The following is a 20,022-nucleotide window of genomic DNA, read 5'->3' as shown; positions in this document are numbered from 1 at the left end:
GACTAATGTTTGATCTGTGAAAAGAAAGAAAATGATTAATTTCAATGTAAAGCTAACCAAATACCCAAATTGGCTAGAGGTAAGAAAATAAGATACATGGAAAGATGAGACCAGTCCTAGTGTGTAATGGGTAGAGGAAGCAGTTTAACGTTGATATAGATTTGAAGAGCATGCCACAAAATCAACCTGCTAAGCATTTACTTTGACTTTCTGTTACTGTATTTTGAACATAGCCTTTGGACATGACTACTTTCAGGAGAATTGGGTGGATTCTAGTCATGACCAGGGCTACTGAGGCTTTGGGCAGGCCCAGTTACTACCTGTTGCTCCCCTACTCAGAGCCCCTGGCTCTAATTAGCACCATTTTGTTGATAGATTCTAGCTTAAAATGAACATTTATTATGGGAAATTATAAGAATGAGAACACTGAAAAACTCCTAGTACTTGTGAAAAACTACAAGGAAAGCCATCAGCTTTTAAATTGATGGTACAAGGTCAGTAAGGTTGAAACAAGTACAGAGAGGAAACTATATGACTTCATGGGAATTTTCATATTTTCATTTTGGAGCCTGAATAAACATGAGGCCCTAGGCAAGATACTGGTTTGGTACCCCTATTAGAATAATTCTGGCTAAACATAGCCCACTGGAACAAGGGAGGAGTTTAGGTTGCCTAATGGATTATCCAACTCTGGTACCCTATTTGTAAGTTTTATTTTTCATATGAATTCTGACAGAGAATCAAGAATTGAAAGAGAATAAATATTACCTGTAGGAAGCACACATACAGGAAAAAAGCTTTTTTGATAGCCAAAAGCACATTGAGAAAATTACTAATGGTCTCGCAATTTATTAGAGAACTGTTGAAATTCCTAATTTAAAAATTCTAATTAATTGTTTTATTAATGTGCACCTGCCTGCCTTTATGTCCTATAACTCACCTATGCATTAAAGTTCTACAGATTCTTTATAGAAAGTGTAAGAAAATGGAACTTCCTCTTCACAATAGAGTTTGTTGTCAATAATTGTTATAATGTCTAGTGATAATTCTGAAAACATACCTACATACAGTATATTCTCAATGCTGTAGGACATGATAAGATATGAATTAATTGTAGTCAAGTAGCAGAGGATGATGTTTAAAATATCACTATTGACATAGCTTTCTAATAAGACATAGATACAGGAATACAGGAATAGAAAAATATACCAAGGTAACCATAATGGATTATAACAATCAACAGTGAAATTAACATTTCATGGTATCATTAGCAGATCTATTACCCTGTTTTAGGTTTCACAGGGTGTTATCAGCAGAACTGTCGATACAGATCATTATCAATCAAAGGCAAGGTCAATGCCAGGACAGAAAAAGCAGTATTTAGGCAGAGGCTGCTTCATATCTGTATCCAGAAACAAGGCCGTGGTTTAAGTCAATGTTAAGAAGAGTTTGACAGTAGCATCAACTGCAGAAGGGCTATCCAGAAAATTAATTCAAAAAAAAACAAGAGCAGACAGACAACATGCATAAACAGGAGTCAGCAAAGGTCAAAGCCCCAGATGAACCACAAATGAGAATGCACCCATAAACCTAGTAGGGTGTATGACAGGTAACACAAAGCATTTGTCCTGGATTTATATATTGTGAGCCAAGTTGGTCATGTCTGGTGCTCTGATATTAACCTGCTTACCAGGCACTTGTGGGTAGCTGCGTAGGTTCACCAAAACCAGCTGTTAGTCACTTGCACTAGCAGAGATATCACCAGCCACACACATGTTCTATACATTAAAAGACACTGTAGGAGTAAATGCATGGCAATTAAGGTATGTTTAAGTGGTCTTTGTGCAAATCACCCCAGGATTCTAGAGAGCTGCAAAAGTGTGTCTTTACTAGCTGCAGTCAAGCTGCACAATGCCTGTGAGGCACTTTCTGTTTAACAAAAACTTCCTGTATATCAAGTGTATGGGAATGATGCAACTTCCACCTTCCACATACAGCATACATCTACAGTATGATATCATCTCAATGTAAAAATAATTAAGCTGCATTGTTCCATATTTTAGTGAAATAGGTAAATGGACAGGAAAGCACATACTAAATAGTAAAGAACATCAAGAATTTACATCTGAAAATAGAAGGACAAAAGCTTCACCCTCAATTGTTGATGTGTAAAAATTAACAAGTAATATTCTAGTAACTGCAACCAAGTAATTAGGCTTATTTTGTAGCCAAAATGACCTTTTCAGCTCAAAAGATAATTCAAGCAGATTGCTCTATCTGTGTCACAAGAAACAGTCCCAGTGTAGCATCATATGATTTTCTAAATGAGTTTCATTTTGGAATTTACAACAAAGACAATAAAGCAATACATCTAGATATGATAAGCACCTCATATAGACAATATGATCTGAAATAAACATTCTAAAGAGATATATGATTACCTTTACGCTTATGAATATTGTTGGGGTTAAAGATCAGCATGTCAGTTTGTTCTGATCCATCATCTAGTTGATTACCTTCAGTGCCGGACTGGAGCATGAAGGGCCCACCGGGGGTATGCAGTGGTAGGGCCCATGATTAGAGGTGTGGCCAGCCTCCAAAGGGGGTGTGGCCAGCCACCACAGAGGTTTAGCTAACCATTATAGAGTACCTGCTCTGGACTCCTTGATAATTTATATAGTAATTAATGCTAGTGCATGCATGATAATGTGCCAGATTAATGACAGCAATGTACTGTAGAGCAGAGGTTCTCAAACTCGGTCCTCAGGACCCCACACAGTGCATGTTTTGCAGATAACCCAGCAGGTGCACAGGTGTATTAATTACTCACTGACACATTGTAAAAGGTCCACAGGTGGAGCTAATTATTTCACTTGTGATTCTGTGAGGAGACCTGCAAAACATGCACTGTGTGGGGTCCTGAAGACCGAGTTTGAGAACCTATGCTGTAGAGAAAACATCATAATCCTGTGCAGTATAAGGTAACATATGTATAATATATAATTCAAATGCACAGTCTAGAACCTGATCCCTAGAGGAGGAGGGCCCCACAGGCAGTGGGGCCTACCGGTGGTTTCCCCTATACCCCTGTGGGCCAGTCCGAGCCTGATTACATTGATTCTCATTGAGTGGTTGGTCATAAAATGGATCTAACTTGTGGTTTTCTTCCATTTAAACCAATTATATACTGTTGTTTTTATGATGTCATCCTCAGATCTAGGTCTATTTGGCTAAATAATTATTACATAATTAATTGTTTGCTAACAATATATCCAATATCCAAGTCATTAACTTTATTTCTTCATCTTGTTATTATTTTTAAGTGACACCAACATCAAAATGTGTATTATTTAGGTTCTCATATAACAACTATTTATGTGGGTTAAGTGTTTCATGGAATCTTATTTTTAACAATTACACTGAGCCTTGCTAATGTCTTTAAAATGTAAAGTTGCCACTCTAATAATAATAACATAAAATATCCCTCAAATACACATAAAATAATGACTCACATAACTAAATTAACGCATACGTGAGGAATGGGTAAATGGAGTAAAGTTTATGGAGAAAAACATTTTTAATTAATGAAAGGATGGGCTATAACATGATTTTTACCCATCTCCAGAGACTGAAAAAAAGGCATATCCATTGAAATGTATGACTAGAAGGTTCAGGTCATACTTCTACAAAACCAAACCTATTTGTAGTGTACAAATCATTGTACATTATTTTAACTCTTTGAGCCTTAACCTCTAGAACAAGTTATCAGGCCACCTTTCTTCCAGATTTGTTCCTGATTAAATTGTGAAATACTAAAACATATTAGTTTACCCAGCTTGATGAATCAAAGTCAATTTTGATGCAATAAATCAATTAGAGATTTGCTGTTCTGGTTTCTGGAAATCTGAGCTCACCTGAAATTAGGGGATCCAGGTTGAACAGAAACACAGTTCAGATGTTTCTTCCTGTCAGAACTAAAGTTTAAAATCAGAATCTTGGGTTTTGTATTGATTGTAAGTTGCTCCATCATGATTTCATGTGCATTTCACACAGGAGAGTGTGGTGAAAATTGACTAGAAATGACTGTAAATTAACCACTTTACTGACGATTTTTCCCTTCAAAACTGTTTATAACACTGTTTTTTATTTTTTATTTTATTTAATATAGTTTAAAAAGTATTTTTGAATTTTTTTTAATATTATATAATGCACATCTGGAGAGGGGATCTCCTTGTCAAAAACTGGGGGGACACAGTGGGGCGGCATTATTGCATGTGATCTGAGTTAAGTGGTTAATGTTTTTGATGTTAATACTGTAGGAACAAAAGTGAGTTAAGTGGTTAATGTTATTAATGTTAATAATACTGTAGGAACAAAAATATGTCCAAATTATGTGATTTTGCTATTTTTTTATACATTTTGAAGAAATCCAAAACCAAAACCAAATCTGAACTGAAAAACTTTTACAAAAACAAAAAAACAAGACCAAAACACTGAGGGTCCACGCATATCTCTAAAATCAAAGTGATAGAACAAGCCAACCTAGGTTGGAAAGGGTGCTGTAGGTGTGATTCCAATTAGAAAGTGCAGCAGCTGCCTGTATAGGATAGTTACACCTATATAGAAAAACCAAACTGAAATACAACAACAATAAGGCTGCGCTTAGAGAGATGAATTGTCTGGATAACAAAGTAAATTTATTAGACTTAAAATCTGTCCATTGGACAATTAAAATGAGAATACACTGTGATAAATGGCCTCTAATCACCTTTTAAAACAACACATAAGCTTGTTCCAAATAAACCACAGGACCCTATATGCTTAGAACCAATTGAATCCTGGGGCTATAGCATAGTCCCTGGGCTGGAGAATTAAGTCCCAACGCTGGAGTATTAGCAGTTCCAATATTGTATCATGAAGTTAAGGAAAGTCCTCACCAGTAGTGCGTTTTGATGAACAAAAGTCCAGTCCTTAGTTGTGGATGTGGTTCAAGTCGAGCAGGTTATGGGGTCCAAGGTGGTCCAAGCTTGCGGTGATAAGTTGTGATGGGGTGATAAGGAGGCTCACACCTGACGCGTTTCACAGCTACTGCTGCTTTATTGATAAAGCAGCAGTAGCTGTGAAACGCGTCAGTGTGAGCCTCCTTATCACCCCATCACAACTTATCACCGCAAGCTTGGACCACCTTGGACCCCAAAACCTGCTCGACTTGAACCACATCCACAACTAAGGACTGGACTTTTGTTCATCAAAACGCACTACTGGTGAGGACTTTCCTTAACTTCATGATACAATATTGGAACTGCTAATCCTCCAGCGTTGGGACTTAATTCTCCAGCCCAGGGACTATGCTATAGCCCCAGGATTCAAATGGTTCTAAGCATATAGGGTCCTATGGTTTATTTGGAACAAGCTTATGTGTTGTTTTAGAAGGTGATTAGAGGCCATTTATCACAGTGTATTCTCATTTTAATTGTCCAATGGACAGATTTTAAGTCTAATAAATTTTACTTTGTTATCCAGACAATTCATCTCTCTAAGCGCAGCCTTATTGTTGTTGTATGTCTCTAAAATCAACCTTTACATTTCAGAATGAATCACCTGGACATAAACACAGTAAGTACTGAAGAGATAAGGCATTTGCAGCTGCAGGAGAATATTAGTTTTATTCACAGAGATAGTGTAAAGAAGCACTGTTAATATAGAAAACATTTTATACTAAGGGTTACACTTAAAGAATACATAAAAACATATATTAGCTTCAACTGATTGAATGATTTCAAAACCTGTTTTTATTTTTCTGCAACTTTAGGGATCATGCAAAAGTGTAGACAAACTCTTGTACTTTGTACATGCCTTAGCAGAGCGTTAATACACTTTCAACCTTCCCTACAGCATAATGTGCTAGGTATATTGAGCACTGTTATATATTACAGAATATTAACACTTCTGATTGCTGCAGGCAATGTCAAAATTGAAGTAAAGCAACCACTTGTCAATGTGTGTAAATATCCATACATTTATTTTATTTTTTTGGACTATTAGCTTTAAACACTTTTTGTAGGCTTAAGGGAAATGCATTGAATGGTTTAAATTAACACCTGTGTGCATGAGACTTAAGGGTAATTAACCACTGACACTTGAAAAAAATAAAACAATTCTATTTTATGTGTCCATAAACATTTGTGTTTGTATTTTGTGTTATGGCACTCTGAATGCATATTATTGCACTTTCTAATAGTCCATTGACTTTATGGGAGTGCTTTGTGTACATCATCACTAAGAGTTATTTTTTCCATTCTTGTCAGTGGCCCAATTCATTTATATTGAACATTTATTTCAATTTAGTTGAGTGCTACATTTCTGTTTTTTACTCACATCAAGTCTAGCTCAGTGTCTGGATAGTATGAAACAGTAAATAAGCTGGAAATACTCCTTGTTGCTAGTACAGTTTCAAATGTTCAGTCTTAATTAGTGAAATTATTTCCAAATAGGTTTAATAAACAATGTTAGTCAAATTTCCAGTGTGCCGTTTCAATCTGACGTGTTTCTTTAACATAAAGTGGTGATTTCATCAGACTATTTCCAGCTTTTTTACTGATTCATACTATCTGTATACTGAAAAACACAAGAGCAGTATACATCAAAGGCTTCCACTCCTGACAGGGATCCATCTGATCCATCATCTCAAAGCTTATCATTTAAGGGACAGGCTGAATTGTGAACTATGCAGGGTATTGGCTAATATTATGATATTATGTGATATGTATGAATGATTATTTGATTTAAAAATCAAATAACATTGCCTGATTTTTGTCCTGATTTTGTTATTATATTATGCTATTTAAAGTATATAAAAAGTATTGAAAGTTTGTTACATCTTATGCTTGGTACACACTATTCAATAATTTGTCCAAACAGTTCATCTTTGGTTACTCTGTCTGATTATTGAAGTGTGTAGACAGGGACAATTATTGTCATATCTGCTCATCTATTTTGCTCCCTATTGGCAATTATTGTGCACATATTTTAGTGTGTTCATAATCTGCATATAGTTTTTTTTAAACTTCAGCTTTGAGGATTTTTAAGACAAAAAATCATTCAGATACAGTAGAAACATATAATTCATTAGTGTGTACAGTGGACATTAGATGATATCAATAAAGATTCAACTCTCAGGAAATTGTACACTGTGAGTAAAATCATTTAGGTATGTACCTAGTTTAAACTCTGTTCAGATACAATGTTTGCAGATTAGTCGACTGAGGAACAAAGTGTCAACTTATTTAATTATCTCCATAGCTTAATGTGGAAAAATAATCTTTTATTATATCATAGATGGATGGACAGAATATTTTGTATGGAATTGTTTTAATGACTTAATTAACATTCACTGTGGTGATGGTTTCATTTTTACTTCCATCACTATTTGTTCTATTAGGGTATAGTGTGCATCATTCCATATCTGCTCTTCAGGGTAGGAACTAGTAGAGGTGCAGCCAGTGCAATGCGTCAGTGCCCATTACTATAAAAGGGCATGCTGCCAATAGCATTATCAACACACCAGCTAGGTACTAATAATGAATCATACTATGCTGTGATGTGGGTCATAAAAAAGATGGAGGAGGCGGTGGTCCTCTCCCCTCATCTCAGTCCCTAGCTTCTTCTCTCTGCCTCCTCTCTGAGGCAGTCCTCCTGCTGTTGCCACTGGTGATTTGAGCCATCGATGTGAAAACTGTTGGAGTATAGTTCACTCAGTGCCTTGTCTCCTGTGTATACATTACACTGGGTGCGCATCCTCTAGTGTTTACCCTCTAGTACTGGAGCATCAGGGAGGCAGAGACTGATGACACAGTTCCTCCTGCAGTGGAGAAGAGAGACAGTTTCTCCTGCAGTGGACAGAGAGAGACGGTTCTTCCTGTAGCATGTGTCGCACTACCTGAGCGGGACAGTGGGCGGTGTGTGTCCCTTCCAACGGGAGTCAGTCTGCACATGTGCAACATACCACCTCATACTGTCAGAGTCACTACCTTACCACAGCCGCATGATGTATAGCGATAAGTATCGTGCTTTCACTGTACCAGCCTGTTATATATATATATGAGTGAGTTACTGCTGCTGCAGAACATCTTCCACATTAACAAGTATTATATTTGTATGTTAATAAACCAGCATTCTAGTTAACTATCAATTATGTGGATTACCATCACTATCAAACCACGCAACACCCTGCCAACAAAAACCAAGGACAAGAGGAGTCATCCTGCCTGCCCCTGATAGCTAAACCCCTCCCCGCACCACAACCACCACTCTTCTTCCTGTGCTGAGGTGTGCCATGGACGGGTTTGGACCTGGCGGACATCAGCAGTTGCTGGTCAGAAGAAACTGCTCATGTTCTGGGTGAGGGTCCTCAGCTACATGGTCAATCTGGCTGTGGTGAAGATGTAGAGTGGTTGGTGGGCTTCCAGTTCCGGTCTCATGCTGTGAAGCCGCGCTTCAGCAGAGCGCCGGCACATCCCGGCTACAGCACCGATATCACGGCTGTTTACAGCCTCCACAGAGCTGCACTCTCCCCCTTACCTCCTGCTGATGCCAATGGAACAATACCTGTCCCCAAGCACCCCTGTAAAAGCTGCTCCGTCGATGCTGCCAGTCAGGCAGGAAAAGCAGAGGGCTAACTCCAGCATGGCGCCTGGCATAACTACTCCTTCTTCTCCAGTGTCTAAGAAACTGATTGTGCCGCAGATGTTCTCCTGCTCACCTCAGGTCAGTCGCTCCCCTGACTCTCCACTGACCTATGCGGACCTAACTGATGCCATAACACAAGCCATGGCCCCATTACTTTCTAAAGCAGTAGCTGACATAACGCTGTAGCTGCAGCTGCAGCACCTCTCACATAAAGTTTCCAATAATGAGAAGAGAATTGGGGGACTTTGCAATGAACGGCTGATGTGCAGGGATGTATTAAACGCCTTGAAAAAGATAATTACCAGCTCTGGATGAAGTTAGATGATGCAGAAAATAGATCTAGAAGAAATAATATTAGGCTGGAAGGATTACCAGAAACTGCCAAAGGGGATGAGCTTACCCATTTTGTACAAACCACCCTGCCTGCTTTACTTGATATCACTGAATCATGCAAATACCTAGTGATTGAACGTGTACACTGAGTGGGTCCCCCTCCTCGCTCACCAAGTGGCCGCCCATGTGTCACCTTGTTTAGGTGTCTTATTTACCTTCATAAAGTAGCCTTTTGGACAGATCTATCCAATGGGAAAACAACCACTTGCTTATATTCCAAGACTTTTCAGCAGAGTGGCATGGAAAGCTTTTAACCCCATTTGCACAAAGTTAGTGTCTGCTAAACGCAGATTCTCCATGCTTTATCCAGCTAAACTCCGTATTTATGATGGTGACATACATCTTGATTTCACTACCCCTGAGGATGCTGCTGCATACATCCGTGAGGACTGTACTGATGACCACGTGGACATCACTGATGATTCAACTGCTGCAGAATCCTGAACTTATTTTTGGGCTAACAATATCCCTCTCTTTTTAGTTTTTCCTTATACCTCTTATTGGTAGTGTTTTGTATATTGCTTTATTTCTGATATAGCCTGCTTGAATATGGTTCATATTCTGTTCTCATCATATTTTGCTACTTAAATAATATCCCTGTTGCAACCTGTTGCCTTTTACAGGGCCTCATAATATACTTTCACCCACTATCTTTCTTCAATAGGTATTTCTGTTTCTATATGTTTCTTTAAATACTGTTCTTCTCCGACCCAATGATATAATGACATGTGTTGGTGTTGCCTTCTGCAATTTTCAGTGTAGCTCTTTTTTGATACCTTTATCTACGTAATATAGATGCCACTGCTGGACTGCTGCCTGGAGTATTGCACCGGATCATTGTTTGTGTATGGCCAGTCTGATTTTATTATGTTATATTCATATCCTGGAAGTTTGTTTGTAGGTCAAACCATTCTCATATTTCTCTATGTTTATTTAGATTGTTCCCATGTCCCTCCCTTTCCTTTCCTCATCTCCAATCTCCGATTATTGATCTATGTTGCTGATATTTATAGCTCTCAGTTCTTGATTTATACCCCTTATTGGGTTATAAATGACTGAGCTTAACATTGGTACGTTGAATGTTGGTGGTGTCAACTCTCCAGCTAAACGCCATTAAATTCTTATGTATTTAACCAAATCAAACATTAACATAGCTTTCTTACAAGAAACTCACCTGACCCAGCGAGAATCTCTGAAACTGCAGATGTCACACTGGTCCTTAGTAGCGGCTGCACCTTTTAACTCCAAATCTAGAGGCGTTGTTCTTTTAGCGAAATGTAACCTTAATATTCAGGTTCTCTTTTCTGACACTGACGCTATTGGTTGCTATTTTATTGTTAAATTATCCATTAAAGAACATACTTTTGTCTTTTGCAATATTTATGCAATGAATATATACAGCAAGGCCTTTTTCCAGAAATGACTGACTAAATTGACTCCTTTCAGCAGTGATAACCTCATTAATTGTGGTGACTTCAATTTAGTGTCCTCCCCTTACTTAGATCATTCTAATCCTCCTAAGACCCCCAACACCTTCCCAAAATTGGTGTCCCACATTTTTCCAAAAGCCTTCAACTAATCGACATATGGCGTGCTCTCCATCCTATTGAGAGAGAATTTTCTTGCCACTTCGCAGCACATGACACATTTTCAAGAATAGATTATATGTTTATTTCACAACTATTTCCCACAGTGAAAGATTCTGTCATTGAACCCATCTTTATTTCTGACAATGCCTTACTTTAGTTCTCCATCACGTTACACCCAGAACACAATGGAGATTCCCATCCCATCTCTCTAACTCTGCAAAATTTTGTGACTCTCTACAAGGGGCTTGGGACTATTTTTTTTTCAAATAAATCTCATTCCGAAAACAACCCTCCTCTATTTTGGCACACAGCCAAAACAGTACTCATAGGTAATATTATTTCATACTCCTCTGCCCTTAAAAGTAAATACGCTCAATCATACTTGGAAATACAACAATCTCTATCCGAAGCCTATCAATCTTTCAAAACCCACCCCTCACCATCAACAAAGACCTTGTACTTAACATTAAAACTACAATTTAATGAATTTGTTTCTTCAATGGGTTACAAATATAAATTCAAAGTTGACTTTCGCTTTCATAAATTTGGAAATAAATCTAGTAAGCTCCTTGCCAATATCTTAAAAGGTACTACTTCTCCCATGATTGTCCACCCTTTAAAACTTCCAGATGACTCCCTTACCACAGACCCACAGCAAATAGCTGATATCATGAAGTTATTCTATGAGTCTCTATATTCTAACCCTGATACCCCCCCTGCTATGTCTTCCCCCACTTGGTCTTTTCCCCAACTGCCTCAAATCCCTTCTGATTTTCTCCTTTCTCTCACTGAGCAAATCACCTTAGATGAAGTCCGTTCCATGTCCCAATGAATTTTCTAATGAATTCTACAAATTATTATTAGACAAAATTGAGACCCACCTCCTCGCATTTTTCAATTCCATAATAAAATCTAATGCCCTTCCTTTATACTTCAATAGTGCCATAATTAAAGAACTCTTAAAACCAGGTTGTGACCCTTCCCTTCCAAGCTCTTACTGCCCTATTTCCCTATTGAACTTGGACTACAAATTTTTCACCAAAATCCTTGCTGATCATCTAAAATTTTCCCTCCTGGACATAGTTCACCTGGACCAATCGGGATTTATTTGAGGTTGGCATTCAGTGACTAACGCACGCAAAATACTATCTGTAATTCAATATCTATCCAAACTCCCCTCGCCTGGCCACAATATCATATTGGCTTTAGATGCAGAAAAGGCCTTCGACCGCCTAACTTGGTCCCATCTTTTTAAATCTATGCACCTCTTTGGTTATCCTCAATCCTTCATTTCCCTTTTATAGACATTATATTTTTCACCTCCCTCTCAACTATACTGTAACGGCCATTTATCTACCCCTTTCACTGTATATCGAGGCACATGGCAAAGTTGCCCCCTTTCACCTCTACTTTTTGCCCTAGCTATCGAACCCCTTGCTATTCACATCAGAAACTCCCCTGACATTGTTGGCATTTCGGTGGGTGGTGTCACTCTGAAACTTGCCCTTTCTGCAGATGACATGCTTTTATTTTTGTCTAACCCTCAAACCTTGCTCCCCACATTACTATCTCTAATATGTGATTTTGGTGACCATGCAGGCTTTAAGATCAATACCTCCAAATCTGAAATTCTAACTATTTCTGGCTCCGATATGGTCCCAATATCTTCTTCTTACCCTTTTTCTTCACCCTCCCTCAAGAAGGATATAAAATATCTAGGCCTTCACATGCCTTCAGATCTCTCCTCCTTGTATAAACTTAATTTTACCCCAGTCCTTTCAAAAATGTCCTTGCTTTATGACTCATGGATCAACTTACCACTGTCACTTCTTGGCTGGGTAGCAGTTGTGAAATTATTATTTTCCCTAAACTTTTTTACTTACTACAAATGTTGCCGATAGGTCTCTCTATTTCTGATTTGAAACGTTTTGATCAGCTTACATCTAAATTTCTGTGGCAAAACAAATGCTCTAGAATTGCCCTTCATAAATTACAAACTCACAGTACTAACGGTGGTATGTCTCTTCCAAATTTGAAACTATATACATTAGCTATACACTTCAGCTATATTTCTGATTGGTTGCTTTCCAAATCCTCTTACACTACACAATCTTTAGACTTAGCACTTTTTGCTCCATACTCCGCTAGTGCTCTTATTCACTCCAAGAAATGCGACATTCCCCCTCATATTCTACACCATATCATGTTTCGTGAAACTTACTTAGCCTGGCTATCCATATCATGTTTCGTGAAACTTACTTAGCCTGGCTATCCATTAATAAAAAATTGGCCAAAAACCCTTCTACCTCTCCATACACCACACTTTGGGGCAACCCCTCCTTCTCTCCATCACTTTATAACCCAATGTTTCTTGTTTGGAAAGACAAAGGTTTATCCCTTACTTCGCAAGTTTTTGACCCTGGTAGAAATGTCCTAACTTTCCATACTCTTCAACAACATTTTTTCATTTGCATAACTTTAACTTTTTCATGTTTTTGCAAACCCGACATTATGTTCTTTCTTTGTAACCCAATACTCGATCTACACATTCCACTGAAACTATTACTTCTCTTTTATGCCTGCTTCACAGTATCCCTTATCATACTAAATTTCTTTATTCCATTCTTTTACCCACTTCTGATATTAGACAATGACAATTATTGTCATCGGCATGGCTCTCCGATATTCCTGATGTCACCTCTGCCTTGATCCTAACCAAACATTGTGATAAAACCCTTAAATACTTAAAATCCTCTTATCTTCAGGAAGTACACTGGAAAACCTTACACAGAGCCTATTTCTCCCCTGCACAAAGACAACATTTGATCCTGAACACATCCGGTTCCTGTTTAAAATATCACCACTCTCTTTCTTCTATTGTTTTTGGGAGTGCGGCATGGTCAGGAAATTCTGGAACAAGGTCTTAAATTATATGAATCTTTTATTTTATACTCACATTCCCCATGATCCACTGGCATGTTTATGTGCGATTTTCAAAAACTGTCTCCCTAATCGGAGACTTACTACTAGAGATGAGCGCCTGAAATTTTTCGGGTTTTGTGTTTTGGTTTTGGGTTCGGTTCCGCGGCCGTGTTTTGGGTTCGAACGCGTTTTGGCAAAACCTCACCGAATTATTTTTGTCGGATTCGGGTGTGTTTTGGATTCGGGTGTTTTTTTCCAAAAACACTAAAAAACAGCTTAAATCATAGAATTTGGGGGTCATTTTGATCCCAAAGTATTATTAACCTCAAAAACCATAATTTACACTCATTTTCAGTCTATTCTGAATACCTCACACCTCACAATATTATTTTTAGTCCTAAAATTTGCACCGAGGTCGCTGTGTGAGTAAGATAAGCGACCCTAGTGGCCGACACAAACACCGGGCCCATCTAGGAGTGGCACTGCAGTGTCACGCAGGATGTCCCTTCCAAAAAACCCTCCCCAAACAGCACATGACGCAAAGAAAAAAAGAGGCGCAATGAGGTAGCTGTGTGAGTAAGATTAGCGACCCTAGTGGCCGACACAAACACCGGGCCCATCTAGGAGTGGCACTGCAGTGTCACGCAGGATGGCCCTTCCAAAAAACCCTCCCCAAACAGCACATGACGCAAAGAAAAAAAGAGGCGCAATGAGGTAGCTGACTGTGTGAGTAAGATTAGCGACCCTAGTGGCCGACACAAACACCGGGCACATCTAGGAGTGGCACTGCAGTGTCACGCAGGATGTCCCTTCCAAAAAACCCTCCCCAAACAGCACATGACGCAAAGAAAAAAAGAGGCGCAATGAGGTAGCTGTGTGAGTAAGATTAGCGACCCTAGTGGCCGACACAAACACCGGGCCCATCTAGGAGTGGCACTGCAGTGTCACGCAGGATGTCCCTTCCAAAAAACCCTCCCCAATCAGCACATGATGCAAAGAAAAAGAAAAGAAAAAAGAGGTGCAAGATGGAATTATCCTTGGGCCCTCCCACCCACCCTTATGTTGTATAAACAAAACAGGACATGCACACTTTAACCAACCCATCATTTCAGTGACAGGGTCTGCCACACGACTGTGACTGATATGACGGGTTGGTTTGGACCCCCCCCAAAAAAGAAGCAATTAATCTCTCCTTGCACAAACTGGCTCTACAGAGGCAAGATGTCCACCTCATCTTCACCCTCCGATATATCACCGTGTACATCCCCCTCCTCACAGATTATCAATTCGTCCCCACTGGAATCCACCATCTCAGCTCCCTGTGTACTTTGTGGAGGCAATTGCTGCTGGTCAATGTCTCCGCGGAGGAATTGATTATAATTCATTTTAATGAACATCATCTTCTCCACATTTTCTGGATGTAACCTCGTACGCCGATTGCTGACAAGGTGAGCGGCGGCACTAAACACTCTTTCGGAGTACACACTTGTGGGAGGGCAACTTAGGTAGAATAAAGCCAGTTTGTGCAAGGGCCTCCAAATTGCCTCTTTTTCCTGCCAGTATAAGTACGGACTGTGTGACGTGCCTACTTGGATGCGGTCACTCATATAATCCTCCACCATTCTATCAATGTTGAGAGAATCATATGCAGTGACAGTAGACGACATGTCCGTAATCGTTGTCAGGTCCTTCAGTCCGGACCAGATGTCAGCATCAGCAGTCGCTCCAGACTGCCCTGCATCACCGCCAGCGGGTGGGCTCGGAATTCTGAGCCTTTTCCTCGCACCCCCAGTTGCGGGAGAATGTGAAGGAGGAGATGTTGACAGGTCGCGTTCCGCTTGACTTGACAATTTTGTCACCAGCAGGTCTTTCAACCCCAGCAGACCTGTGTCTGCCGGAAAGAGAGATCCAAGGTAGGCTTTAAATCTAGGATCGAGCACGGTGGCCAAAATGTAGTGCTCTGATTTCAACAGATTGACCACCCGTGAATCCTTGTTAAGCGAATTAAGGGCTGCATCCACAAGTCCCACATGCCTAGCGGAATCGCTCCGTGTTAGCTCCTTCTTCAATGCCTCCAGCTTCTTCTGCAAAAGCCTGATGAGGGGAATGACCTGACTCAGGCTGGCAGTGTCTGAACTGACTTCACGTGTGGCAAGTTCAAAGGGCATCAGAACCTTGCACAACGTTGAAATCATTCTCCACTGCACTTGAGACAGGTGCATTCCATCTCCTATATCGTGCTCAATTGTATAGGCTTGAATGGCCTTTTGCTGCTCCTCCAACCTCTGAAGCATATAGAGGGTTGAATTCCACCTCGTTACCACTTCTTGCTTCAGATGATGGCAGGGCAGGTTCAGTAGTTTTTGGTGGTGCTCCAGTCTTCTGTACGTGGTGCCTGTACGCCGAAAGTGTCCTGCAATTTTTCTGGCCACCGACAGCATCTCTTGCACGCCCCTGTCGTTTTTTAAAAAATTCTGCACCACCAAATTCAAGGTATGTGCAAAACATGGGACGTGCTGGAATTTGCCCATATTTAATGCACACACAATATTGCTGGCGTTGTCCGATGCCACAAATCCACAGGAGAGTCCAATTGGGGTAAGCCATTCCGCGATGATCTTCCTCAGTTGCCGTAAGAGGTTTTCAGCTGTGTGCGTATTCTGGAAAGCGGTGATACAAAGCGTAGCCTGCCTAGGAAAGAGTTGGCGTTTGCGAGATGCTGCTACTGGTGCCGCCGCTGCTGTTCTTGCGGCGGGAGTCCATACATCTACCCAGTGGGCTGTCACAGTCATATAGTCCTGACCCTGCCCTGCTCCACTTGTCCACATGTCCGTGGTTAAGTGGACATTGGGTACAACTGCATTTTTTAGGACACTGGTGAGTCTTTTTCTGACGTCCGTGTACATTCTCGGTATCGCCTGCCTAGAGAAGTGGAACCTAGATGGTATTTGGTAACGGGGGCACACTGCCTCAATAAATTGTCTAGTTCCCTGTGAACTAACGGCGGATACCGGACGCACGTCTAACACCAACATAGTTGTCAAGGACTCAGTTATCCGCTTTGCAGTAGGATGACTGCTGTGATATTTCATCTTCCTCGCAAAGGACTGTTGAACAGTCAATTGCTTACTGGAAGTAGTACAAGTGGGCTTACGACTTCCCCTCTGGGATGACCATCGACTCCCAGCGGCAACAACAGCAGCGCCAGCAGCAGTAGGCGTTACACGCAAGGATGCATCGGAGGAATCCCAGGCAGGAGAGGACTCGTCAGACTTGCCAGTGACATGGCCTGCAGGACTATTGGCATTCCTGGGGAAGGAGGAAATTGACACTGAGGGAGTTGGTGGGGTGGTTTGCGTGAGCTTGGTTACAAGAGGAAGGGATTTACTGGTCAGTGGACTGCTTCCGCTGTCACCCAAAGTTTTTGAACTTGTCACTGACTTATTATGAATGCGCTGCAGGTGACGTATAAGGGAGGATGTTCCGAGGTGGTTAACGTCCTTACCCCTACTTATTACAGCTTGACAAAGGGAACACACGGCTTGACACCTGTTGTCCGCATTTCTGGTGAAATACCTCCACACCGAAGAGCTGATTTTTTTGGTATTTTCACCTGGCATGTCAACGGCCATATTCCTCCCACGGACAACAGGTGTCTCCCCGGGTGCCTGACTTAAACAAACCACCTCACCATCAGAATCCTCCTGGTCAATTTCCTCCCCAGCGCCAGCAACACCCATATCCTCCTCATCCTGGTGTACTTCAACACTGACATCTTCAATCTGACTATCAGGAACTGGACTGCGGGTGCTCCTTCCAGCACTTGCAGGGGGCATGCAAATAGTGGAAGGCGCATGCTCTTCACGTCCAGTGTTGGGAAGGTCAGGCATCGCAAACGACACAATTGGACTCTCCTTGTGGATTTGGGATTTCAAAGAACGCACAGTTCTTTGCGGTGCTTTTGCCAGCTTGAGTCTTTTCAGTTTTCTAGCGAGAGGCTGAGTGCTTCCATCCTCATGTGAAGCTGAACCACTAGCCATGAACATAGGCCAGGGCCTCAGCCGTTCCTTGCCACTCCGTGTGGTAAATGGCATATTGGCAAGTTTACGCTTCTCCTCCGACAATTTTATTTTAGGTTTTGGAGTCCTTTTTTTTCTGATATTTGGTGTTTTGGATTTGACATGCTCTGTACTATGACATTGGGCATCGGCCTTGGCAGACGACGTTGCTGGCATTTCATCGTCTCGGCCATGACTAGTGGCAGCAGCTTCAGCACGAGGTGGAAGTGGATCTTGATCTTTCCCTAATTTTGGAACCTCAACTTTTTTGTTCTCCATATTTTATAGGCAGAACTAAAAGGCACCTCAGGTAAACAATGGAGATGGATGGATTGGATACTAGTATACAATTATGGACGGACTGCCACGGTTAGGTGGTACAAAAAAAACCACGGTTAGGTGGTATATAATACAATTATGGATGGACGGACTGCCTGCCGAGTGCCGACACAGAGGTAGCCACAGCCGTGAACTACCGCACTGTACACTGGTTGATAAAGAGATAGTAGTATACTCGTAACAACTAGTATGACGACGGTATAAAGAATGAAAAAAAAACCACGGTTAGGTGGTATATATTATAATACAATTATGGATGGACGGACTGCCTGCCGACTGCCGACACAGAGGTAGCCACAGCCGTGAACTACCGCACTGTACACTGGTTGATAAAGAGATAGTAGTATACTCGTAACAACTAGTATGACACTATGACGGTATAAAGAATGAAAAAAAAACCACGGTTAGGTGGTATATATTATAATAATACAATTATGGATGGACGGACTGCCTGCCGAGTTCCGACACAGAGGTAGCCACAGCCGTGAACTACCGCACTGTACACTGGTTGATAAAGAGATAGTAGTATACTCGTAACAACTAGTATGACACTATGACGGTATAAAGAATGAAAAAAAAACCACGGTTAGGTGGTATATATTATAATACAATTATGGATGGACGGACTGCCTGCCGACTGCCGACACAGAGGTAGCCACAGCCGTGAACTACCGCACTGTACACTGGTTGATAAAGAGATAGTAGTATACTCGTAACAACTAGTATGACACTATGACGGTATAAAGAATGAAAAAAAAACCACGGTTAGGTGGTATATATTATAATACAATTATGGATGGACGGACTGCCTGCCGAGTGCCGACACAGAGGTAGCCACAGCCGTGAACTACCGCACTGTACACTGGTTGATAAAGAGATAGTAGTATACTCGTAACAACTAGTATGACTGACTATGACGGTATAAAGAATGAAAAAAAAACCACGGTTAGGTGGTATATATTATAATACAATTATGGATGGACGGACTGCCTGCCGACTGCCGACACAGAGGTAGCCACAGCCGTGAACTACCGCACTGTACACTGGTTGATAAAGAGATAGTAGTATACTCGTAACAACTAGTATGACACTATGACGGTATAAAGAATGAAAAAAAAACCACGGTTAGGTGGTATATATTATAATACAATTATGGATGGACGGACTGCCTGCCGACTGCCGACACAGAGGTAGCCACAGCCGTGAACTACCGCACTGTACACTGGTTGATAAAGAGATAGTAGTATACTCGTAACAACTAGTATGACTATGACGACGGTATAAAGAAAGAAAAAAAAATACCACGGTTAGGTGGTATATAATTATACAATTATGGATGGACGGACTGCCTGCCGAGTGCCGACTGCCGACACAGAGGTAGCCACAGCCGTGAACTACCGCACTGTACTGTGTCTGCTGCTAATATAGACTGGTTGATAAAGAGATAGTATACAACAATATACTACTATACTGGTGGTCAGGCACTGGTCACCACTAGTCACACTGGCAGTGGCACTCCTGCAGCAAAAGTGTGCACTGTTTAATTTTAAATTAATATAATATTATGTACTCCTGGCTCCTGCTATAACAACCTGCAGTGCTCCCCAGTCTCCCCCACAATTATTATAAGCTTTTATACATTGATGTGCAGCACACTGGGCTGAGCTGAGTGCACACAGACTGAGTCACACTGTGTGACTGCTGTGTATCGTTTTTTTCAGGCAGAGAACGGATATAGCAGAGAACGGATATATTAAATAAAAGTTAACTTAACAACAACTGCACTGGTCACTGTGGTAAACTCTGTCTGCACAATCTCTCTCTCTCTCTCTCTCTTCTAATCTATTCTAATGGAGAGGACGCCAGCCACGTCCTCTCCCTATCAATCTCAATGCACGTGTGAAAATGGCGGCGACGCGCGGCTCCTTATATAGAATCCGAGTCTCGCGAGAATCCGACAGCGTCATGATGACGTTCGGGCGCGCTCGGGTTAACCGAGCAAGGCGGGAAGATCCGAGTCGCTCGGACCCGTG

Source organism: Pseudophryne corroboree, chromosome 3, assembly GCF_028390025.1.
Source record: "Pseudophryne corroboree isolate aPseCor3 chromosome 3, aPseCor3.hap2, whole genome shotgun sequence".
In the NCBI taxonomy this organism is placed as follows: domain Eukaryota; kingdom Metazoa; phylum Chordata; class Amphibia; order Anura; family Myobatrachidae; genus Pseudophryne; species Pseudophryne corroboree.
The sequence above is the reverse complement of the archived record's forward strand: the minus strand, read 5'-3'. Positions refer to the sequence as shown.